Consider the following 10,732-nt stretch of genomic DNA (forward strand, 5'->3'; position numbering starts at 1 on the left):
TTTGGAGTATGAATCATTACTCACAACACAGCGATCACACTGCCAGAGTAGATTCGGCATATTTGTTAATAACCTAATAGCATCCTCCGGGAGATCAACACATGCAGTGTGAAAAGTACGACGACAATGCGATGAGCAACGAACCGCCTCAAAACCGCGAAGCTGCGCTGCTCTAACTTCAGCATTGCACTCGGAGCACGAATAAGAATTCATAGCGAAAAGAAAACACGTCTGACTACAACGAATGCTAATCAGAGACTGACGGCTTGTGGGCGTTAGAGTGGAAGTGGCACCCTGCTGAAAGAAACTTGCACTGCGCAAGAAGCTCAGAAATCTGCATGCCAAATCCCAATAGCCTAGCTCTTATAGTTTCCGAGACCTCAGCGTTCATACGGACAGACAGGCAGACGGACATGGCTAGATCGAAACGGCTAGTGATCCTCATCAAGAATATGTATACTTTATGGGGTCGGAAACGCTTCCTTCTGCCTGTTACAAACTTTCCGACGAATCTAGTATACCCTTTTACTCTACGAATAATGGGTATAATTAATGTTCAGTTATTATATGAGAATCATTCCGCACACTTTCGTCATCGAATAAATCCCGGATTTCCCTGCAATCACCAGTTCTCGCGTTTTTCCTTAATACAAAATAGTATTAAATTTACGCTACCAAAAACCTTAACCAAGAACTTCTAATACATATATGTGCTGGCTCTTGGTTGCGTACCAAAACGGAGCTCCAGACTGCGTTAAAGATTTATAATGCGGCCACGGTGAATTGCCATCCGTAGCGGCAGAGGGCTTATGATCGGGGGAAATGGGCCGACTCGTCCAACCAAATATGAAAACACAACCAGAGCTCGGATCAAAACGTTATAATTGACTGTAATTCCTGATTTTGTTGAAAAAAAAGAGATGTTTTCCACTCCAGTGGCTTTTTGAGGGTGATTTCTAAGACTAAAAAAAGCATGCGGTCAACCGACATGTTTGTATGTATATACATGAGCTCTTTCGAAGTTCGAGACACAAAAAGGGATTCAAAAAAGAACAGCTAATATTCTAGGAAAAAATGTGCATCCGCAGAGAGAATCGTGCTCTAGTTGCCAATTCTCTCTCGTTGTCTCTCCAAGAGTTTTTAGGGTGAGCCTAGATTGAATTTAACGCGAGTTCCAACATCATCCCGCCTTTAATGACTGTTTCAGACAACATATCTAGTGGTGTTATCTCATATATTCGCTCCATTTTTTACCACCTAAAAATACAGATTGTTAGAAAGAAAGTGCAAAATAAACATATTCGTGTAGGTCTAGCATCTTTCAGCCAGCAACCCATTTTTGACTGGCAGCGGGTAAAGTTTGGCTATGGGTCTATCTATGACGCCCGATTGGGTTTTCAATGTAGCAACACGTACCAAACCATCTGATCCAACATGAATCTTTATGATGCGTCCGAGAGCCCATCGGTTTGATGGAATTCGGTCTCCTTGATCAAAAACAAATTCGCCAACACGCAAGTTCTCCCTTGGTTGAGCCAACTTAGGTCTTTGTTGTAGGCTTGCTAAATACTCCGCTCTCCATAGTTTCAAAAATTGCTGTCCATAAAATTGATAGTTTCTCCAACGTTCTGTGAGACTTAACTTTTCAATTTCTGTAGCCGGTGGAGCCAACAATGAGTCCCCTGTTAAGAAATGGCCGGAGTCAGCACCATCATTTGATAGTGTACAGAATGGTCTAGAATTTAGACACGACTCGATTTGCACTAGAACAGTGGACATCTCCTCGAAAGTTAACACACGTTCTCCAACATATCTCTTCAAATGATATTTCATCGACTTGAGCCCCGCCTCCCATAGTCGCCCAAAATGTGGCACTGAGGGAGGGTTGAAACGGCATGTGATACCTTTGTCAACGAGACTTGGAATTATCGACTTTGCAATATACCTTTGATATGCCAATTGGTCAGCCTGCACTTTTTTATTTGCACCGAAAAAGTTTGTCCCGCCATTCCAATATAATTCCCGACAAAGTCATCGTCTCCCAGCATAACGATGCAGAGCTCCAATGAATGAATCCAAATAAATAAAGACTGCAACACCTCCCTTAACAGCAGTACGACGTTTCGAAGGAGGGATACTTATGGGTCCAGCGTAGTCAACTCCTGCTGATGTGACGCTGATAAATTACCCAATTGTTGTTTAGCAAGCCCAGGCCTCAATCAGAAACACACCATACATTTGTGTGTCACAGACCGGACTGCATTTTTTCCATCAATAATCCAAAACCTTTTGCGAATGAAATCTAACGTGAGCGCGGCGCCACCATGAAGAGTACTGGCATGAGCATTTTGCACCACCAATGTAATATAATCATGTTTATTCGGAAGGATATAAGAAAAATTTTTCCTTTGAGACATCATTGCATCACGTAATCTGCCGCCCAATCGAATTACTTTTTCTGGGCATCAAATTAGGGATTGAAGTTTAAAGGCACGCTGTTTTCGTTAACTTGTCTTGCCTATGGCGTCTGAAGGGAATCATTGGTTTTACGTTTGGCTCTCGTTCTGCGACAGTTCTTGCCAAAACGTAATACATATGCTATAATACGTAAGACGCGCAGACCGTCCTCCCAGTTGAAATTGCGCAGCTTTTTATACCTTTCATCTCATCGCCATTGTAGCCCATGCCAACACAAAGCACACGTTGATCATTTTTCCACATCAAGTCCGCGGCTTAGAAGATCCGCCGGGTTGTCTGTTGATGCAACGTGTCTCTATTGTCGTGCTTCTGAAACGGCTAGGATCTTACTAATACGATTTAATACAAAAAGATTCCATTTCGACGATCCTCCTTGTATCCAGCTGAGTGTAATCATCGAATCTGACCAAAAAATAGTTTCATTAAAGTTTATCATAAAATTTAGTTTGTGTTTCAAATACTTACAACGAAACCTTAGTTTTCGAGTAAATAAATTCACTGCAATACTCATGGTCTCTTGTTTGAACTCGCAAATATGCCACCGCGGCTTAAGCGCTATCTGAGGCATCACAAAATATACGTACAAATATATATCCACCCCGAGCCGATGATCCATTGTTGATATAGCGCGGAATTCGAACTTCCGAGATTTTTGGCAAATTCCTTATAAATCTTTTCCATTTTTGTTCAACTGCTGGAGATACGTTATCATCCTAACTCAGTCGGTCCCTGCAAAGATACTGCATCGTTACCTTCGCCATAATAATGATGGAACTTAGCCACCCCATTGGGTCAAGCAGACGCGCAATGGTCGATAGCATTATTCGTTTTGTAGGTGTAGAGGTCTAAATTTCGAAATTCACATGAAATCGGAACTCATCCTCAGACGGGCTGCAATATAGACAAAGTGTACGTATGGCCTCCTCCGACTGAAACTGCAGCAATCCTTTTGCTTCACGGTGCTTGATGGGCATCTTCTTTAACAGCTGTTACTCGCCCAATTACGTAGTGTAAAAGTACCCAGATGCAACATTTCTATAATTTGACTTGCTGTTTGCACCTGACAAAATATCATCTACTAACATTTTCATTCGCATTCATTCATCCTTAAGCAACGGAAAATGGTCCGCTTCATTTGGGGCCAGTTGTTGCAGCGCTCGTACCAAACATTACACCTGAGCAAATATATTTCTCTATATTAACGCTACCTTCCGGTTTCCTCAGTACCCGGTGACATTGTGCACGGGTTGAAACGGCATGTGATACCTTTGTCAACGAGACTTGGAATTATCGACTTTGCAATATACCTTTGATATGCCAATTGGTCAGCCTGCACTTTTTTATTTGCACCGAAAAAGTTTGTCCCGCAATTCCAATATAATTCCCGACAAAGTCATCGTCTCCCAGCATAACGATGCAGAGCTCCAATGAATGAATCCAAATAAATAAAGACTGCAACACCTCCCTTAACAGCAGTACGACGTTTCGAAGGAGGGATACTTATGGGTCCAGCATAGTCAACTCCTGCTGATGTGACGCTGATAAATTACCCAATTGTTGTTTAGCAAGCCCAGGCCTCAATCAGAAACACACCATACATTTGTGTGTCACAGACCGGACTGCGTTTCTTCCATCAATAATCCAAAACCTTTTGCGAATGAAATCTAACGTGAGCGCGGCGCCACCATGAAGAGTACTGGCATGAGCATTTTGCACCACCAATGTAATATAATCATGTTTATTCGGAAGGATATAAGAAAAATTTTTCCTTTGAGACATCATTGCATCACGTAATCTGCCGCCCAATCGAATTACTTTTTCTGGGCATCAAATTAGGGATTGAAGTTTAAAGGCACGCTGTTTTCGTTAACTTGTTTTGCCTATGGCGTCTGAAGGGAATCATTGGTTTTACGTTTGGCTCTCGTTCTGCGACAGTTCTTGCCAAAACGTAATACATATGCCATAATACGTAAGACGCGCAGACCCTCCTCCCAGTTGAAATTGCGCAGCTTTTTATACCTTTCATCTCATCGCCATTGTAGCCCATGCCAACACAAAGCACACGTTGATCATTTTTCCACATCAAGTCCGCGGCTTAGAAGATCCGCCGGGTTGTCTGTTGATGCAACGTGTCTCTATTGTCGTGCTTCTGAAACGGCTAGGATCTTACTAATACGATTTAATACAAAAAGATTCCATTTCGACGATCCTCCTTGTATCCAGCTGAGTGTAATCATCGAATCTGACCAAAAAATAGTTTCATTAAAGTTTATCATAAAATTTAGATTGTGTTTCAAATACTTACAACGAAACCTTAGTTTTCGAGTAGAGTTCCGTTTAAAAAAGCAGTTTTTACGTCCATATGATGAACCATTAAATAGTATTGATTTGAAAGTGCCAACAAAAATCGAAAACTGGAAATTCGTGCAACTGGTGCAAATGTCTCATCGTAATCAGTCATATATTCTTGAGTGAAGCCCCGCGCTTCAAGTCTCGCTTTTTACTTTACTTAGTTCCCAAATTCATCGTGTTTCATTAAAGTTTATCATCAAATTTAGATTGTGTTTCAAATACTTACAACGAAACCTTAGTTTTCGAGTAAATAAATTCACTGCAATACTCATGGTCTCTTGTTTGAACTCGCAAATATGCCACCGCGGCTTAAGCGCTATCTGAGGCATCACAAAATATACGTACAAATATATATCCACCCCGAGCCGATGATCCATTGTTGATATAGCGCGGAATTCGAACTTCCGAGATTTTTGGCAAATTCCTCATAAATCTTTTCCATTTTTGTTCAACTGCTGGAGATACGTTATCATCCTAACTCAGTCGATCCCTGCAAAGATACTGCATCGTTACCTTCGCCATAATAATGATGGAACTTAGCCACCCCATTGGGTCAAGCAGACGCGCAATGGTCGATAGCATTATTCGTTTTGTAGGTGTAGAGGTCTAAATTTCGAAATTCACATGAAATCGGAACTCATCCTCAGACGGGCTGCAATATAGACAAAGTGTACGTATGGCCTCCTCCGACTGAAACTGCAGCAATCCTTTTGCTTCACGGTGCTTGATGGGCATCTTCTTTAACAGCTGCGGGCTGTTACTCGCCCAATTACGTATTACGTATTACGTATTACGTATTACGTATTACAACTAGATCCCAGATGCAACATTTCAATAATTTGACTTGCTGTTTGCACCTGACAAAATATCATCTACTAACATTTTCATTCGCATTCATTCATCCTTAAGCAACGGAAAATGGTCCGCTTCATTTGGGGCCAGTTGTTGCTGCGCTCGTACCAAACATTACACCTGAGCAAATATATTTCTCTATATTAACGCTACCTTCCGGTTTCCTCAGTACCCGGTGACATTGTGCATCTTTTTCATTTAAGTTGATGCAGCGATACATTTTTTCAACGTCAGCCACGAACACATACTTTAAAGCTTGCCAACTTATCAGTACTCCTGGTAAACCCACATACAACTTTGGTCCGGTCGCCATTAAGTCATTCAGCGCGTTCAGGTAGCAGTGCTCGATTTCCCCGGAAGCATGGTTATTGTTCTTTGTGCCAGGCTGTGCTCCAACACGTCTCATCTGGTCCAATTCAAAGTAATCATTTATGGTTTCCGAATAAAACTTCTTTAAAATCACATCGGCATTTAGACGGGGCTGGAGATAACATAATCTTCTTAGAGCAGTCCGGTATGAGTCGCCAAGTACCATTGTTGGATCTGTGTGCAACAGCAAGGGTATTCGCACGACATACTTTCCCGATGGCAGCCGACTATGTGCTTGAACAAAAAAATCTTCTATGCTTTTGTTAATGAATAGGTGAAATACAAATAAGTATTAAACAGACAACCTCCCAATGAACAAATAATAATGCATACTTAGATTGTGTGAACCGCACGCTCTCAACGCCAGAATCGAAGTGAACGACAATATCGAGAGAGAAAAAGAACGACGAGAAGATAGGAAGAAGAAGCACGATGGTCCCGTTTCCTTGAGCGGTTTCCTAGGAAACCAAGACATCGGAATGTGCGTCTACCTCTCGTACACATACATTCATGCAAACAAGAATTGCACAATTATCCATGTGACTTTTGTATATTTGAACATGCAAATTCCAACACGCTGCCTCAAAAGTTACATTGATTATCACTTCAATTCCTGACATTAGTTTGTGCTTTAGTTTTAATTTGTTTCTTCAATTCATTTCTTTTCTTTTCAATTCTGGGGATACATTAGATCCAGCCTTTGCTGCACGAGTTGGGGAAACCCAGTAAAACCCAACTAGATCCATACAAAAAAAAAATTAACATAATTAAAGCTTTGACAAATAAAATTAAACAGGAATAAATGGTAAATATGGAAATTAAAATTAATTGCAAGTACTTTAAAAAAAAATAAACAAGAATATGAATACAATTCAATTACTTAAGACTTAGTAAATATGGAAATTTAATTTAACCACAAAAGACTTCATGAGATCCATTTCATGTTTGGCTTTTAAAAGCGATGGATTTTCAGCAACAGTTCACAAGGTTTGTAGTTGGTTTATTCAGAAAGTCCCAGCTGGCTTCTCAGGGAAATAAACCGGCAGATGGTAATGGCTTCGTCAATATGTCGGCTAGTTGCAGATCTGTGGGAATATACTTTACAGAAATCAGTTTCTTTTCAATTTGCTCTCTTGTAAAGTGATATTTAATATCTATGTGCTTTGTTCTCTTATGGAAAGTAGGATTATTTGCAATACTTATAGAACCTTGGTTGTCTTCAAAAATATCTATAGGACCACTTAATTCTAGATTAATCTCATTTGACAGTGATTTTAGCCAAAAAGATTTTCTTTCACCTTCAAACAAGGCCATGTATTCTGCGTCAGTAGATGAAGCAGCAACCGACTTTTGCTTCATGGTACTCCATGAAACCAAACAATTTTCAAACATTTTAAAAAGATACCCAGTGGTACTTCTTCTGTCAGTTTCATTTCCAATCGGAATCTACGTATCCTGTAAGAATATTATTAAAATTAGCTACTTTCTTGAATATAAGCTTGATATTAACAGTTCCCTTCAGATATCTAAGAACTCTTTTAAGGCATTGCCATAGTTCCTTAGTGTTGTTGCTTGTATATCTGCTTAGTACTTAAGTCGGGCCGTGTACATAACATTATGTACATCACACAACCAATTAAATTTCTACACGGTGCATCACATGATTGTAGAGCTGTATAGTCTAACTTACTTGGGAGGGGAGTACTAACTGAATTACAATCTTCCATATTAAATTTTCTCAATACATTTTTAATATATGCTGACTGACTAAGACAAATCTCTCCATTAGTTCTATCAATTTTTTTTATTTGAAACTTGTCATGAAGGTAAGATTTAAAATTGGACATTGGATCAGATTTGTTTGTAGCAATTACTACATCGTCCACATATAGCAAGATATATATATTTCTTTTAATATCTCCCTTATCCAAAATATATATACGCCGATCAACTCCTAAGTTTTAAATCAAACATCCTTCAACACACTTTCAAAAACTTCGAACCAACATCTAGCAGCTTGCTTAAGACCATATATAGCCTTAATAAGTTTACATACTTTATTCTCATAAGAGCGATTCAGGCCTTTTGGAACGCTCATGTAGATATCATCCTTTAGAGTTCCGTTTAAAAAAGCAGTTTTTACGTCCATATGATGAACCATTAAATAGTATTGATTTGAAAGTGCCAACAAAAATCGAAAACTGGAAATTCGTGCAACTGGTGTAAATGTCTCATCGTAATCAGTCATATATTCTTGAGTGAAGCCCCGCGCTTCAAGTCTCGCTTTTTACTTTACTTAGTTCCCAAATTCATCGTGTTTTATACTAAATACCCATCTGCAATCAACTACGTTTTTATTTTCTGGCTTATGCACAAAGGACCAAGTATTATTTTGGAAAATGAGAATTAAGTTCATCTTGTATAGCTTTCTCCCAGAAAGATCTGTCCTCACGAAACTTAATTTCATCAAAGGTATAAGGAATATCATTTAAGCATATTTGAGTATTCTTTCGAAAAATCGATATGATAATTTGGGTTTACTTTTAATTCTTTCACTGCGTCTGATTTCTTCTTCACTTTTATTTTCTTTTAATTTATCACCAGTTTCAACGACTGGATCGGCATTCTCTTGACATGTGGAATTTTCATTGAGTTGTTCACTTAACTCAGAATCAACAGATTCATTATTTTCCAACAAAGGAAAAACCAACTCTTCATTTCCTCTACTTAAAGATTCATTATTTTGTTCAATATATTTCATCCACCACAACATCTCCTGCTATCATAAATTTCCTCGATTCCTCAGACCACAACTTATAATTATTTGGTTCATAACCTACAAGTATAGCTTTAATTGACTTTTCGTCAAACTTTCTTTTTCGTATTTTATTCAAAGCATATACCGCCGAACCAAATATTTTAAGATATTTCAACGTTCTCAACGTTGGTTTTTTGTTATGCAACATCTCAAATGGTGTTTTATTTATCTTTTGCAATGCTCTACTTGGGGATCTGTTTATTAAATAGGCTGCTGTTAAAACAGCCTCACCCCAAAAATGCTTATTGAGCTTAGCACAACTGATCATAGATCGAGTCTCTTCGGTGATTGTTCGAATCATCCGTTCTGATACACCATTCAATTGTGGAGTATGAGGAACCGTTAAATGATAGCTGATGCCTTTTTCGACACAGAAATCACGCATTTCGTTAGAAAATTATTCCCTTCCATTATCGATATATAAATTCACAGTTTTTAAATTGAAGTGAGCCTCGCTCTTCGCTACAAAGTCTTTGAAAACATAAATAAATAAATAGGTCACACAGTAATGTGTATACTGATCAATAAAAACTACATAGTAGTTCTTATTATCAATGGTAGAGGGTGTTATTGGACCACAGACATCGGAATGGACAACAAACAATGGTCGTGTAATATTCTCTTTATTTTTAAATTTTTGAAACTTTAATCTAGCTTGCTTGCCGTTTATACAAGCCTCGCATAATTCATGGTTTAAATCAATGTTGTTTAATATTTTAGTATCTTCAAAAAGACTATTATGCTAAAAATTTTACTACACTTATGTGGCCTAATCTTTCATGCCATAATCGATACTCAGCACTATTAGAAATTTTAGACGTAAATATTTTACTGTTCAATTGAAATTTTATAATAGGTACATTGTACTCACATATTCCATTAAAGGCCAATTTAACATTTTTAGATACTTTTACACCTTCAGGGTTAAATTTGATGGTCATGCCTGCATCCTGCATCTTCTTTACCGATAGTAGGTTGTGTGGAATACGCTTACAATACAAAACGTTTTGCAAGGTGATTTGGTTTTCGCAGCTGTTAAGATTGACCACTCCTTTGGCTGTAGCGTAGATAAACTCTCCGCGTTTGGCAATCTCGATGGCCACATTTGATTGCTAACGCTCATATTCGGAAAACAATGCTGTGTCATTTATAAGGTGGTTCGATGCTCCTGAGTCAAGGATAAACTCAGCCTCGCTTGACTTTGAATTGGAAATTGGATTTCTCAACATGAAGGCAAAACTACCCTCTGCTTGTGCTGTTGCTGCTGTTGTCATTTGAACCTGCCCATCTTTTCTTTTATTTTCAGAAAAGTTCTGATTTGGCTGCCTTTTCAAAAGGAAACAATCTTTCTTTAAATGACCTGGCTTACCGCAATGAAATCATTTTGATTTCGGTTTGAAACTTGGCTTAAACTGATTCTTCTGAAACTTCTTCATTGGATTATTTATAAATTTTACATCTTTTAACTCCTTTTTATTAACAGCTTGCAAGACTTTAACACTCGTATCCTTACTTATATTCCTAAGCTAAATCTCTTGGTCAAGAAGACGTGATTTTACAAAAGCTAATGTTAAGTTACTTTCAGAGAGAGTCTCTATTGCGGTTATAGCTCCATCATAACTGGAAGGAAGAGTTAGGAGTAAATGGGAAATTTTATCCATTTCATCTAACTTTGCTCCTGACGCGATAAGTTCAGTAATGAGATCATCGAAGAAATTAAAATGGTTGAGGAGTGAAGTGTCACCTTTTAATTTCATGGCTAAAAGTTTCTTTTGCAGAGATAGTTGCGAAGCCAAGCTTCTTCTCTCGTAAATTACATCTAAATTTGCAAAAATCTGCTTAGCAGTGCTTTCACTGTTAGCG

General features: G+C 38.5%; 1 long non-coding RNA gene across 2 annotated transcripts; it reads right to left on the bottom strand.

Annotated features, from left to right (window-relative positions):
• Positions 1–927: 927 nt before the first annotated feature.
• On the bottom strand, positions 928–9,177 carry LOC118878460 (uncharacterized). 2 transcript variants are annotated; one of them, XR_005015003.3, is made up of 4 exons: positions 5,057–9,177; positions 2,944–4,720; positions 1,417–2,880; positions 928–1,257 (listed from the first exon to the last, which is right to left on the bottom strand). It is a non-coding gene; the product is annotated as an uncharacterized lncRNA (long non-coding RNA). The 2 variants fall into 2 exon arrangements; XR_005015002.3 differs by having other exon boundaries at positions 4,784–9,176.
• Positions 9,178–10,732: the final 1,555 nt, after the last annotated feature.

This window comes from Drosophila suzukii, unplaced genomic scaffold, assembly GCF_043229965.1.
Source record: "Drosophila suzukii unplaced genomic scaffold, CBGP_Dsuzu_IsoJpt1.0 scf_24, whole genome shotgun sequence".
NCBI classification, from domain to species: domain Eukaryota; kingdom Metazoa; phylum Arthropoda; class Insecta; order Diptera; family Drosophilidae; genus Drosophila; species Drosophila suzukii.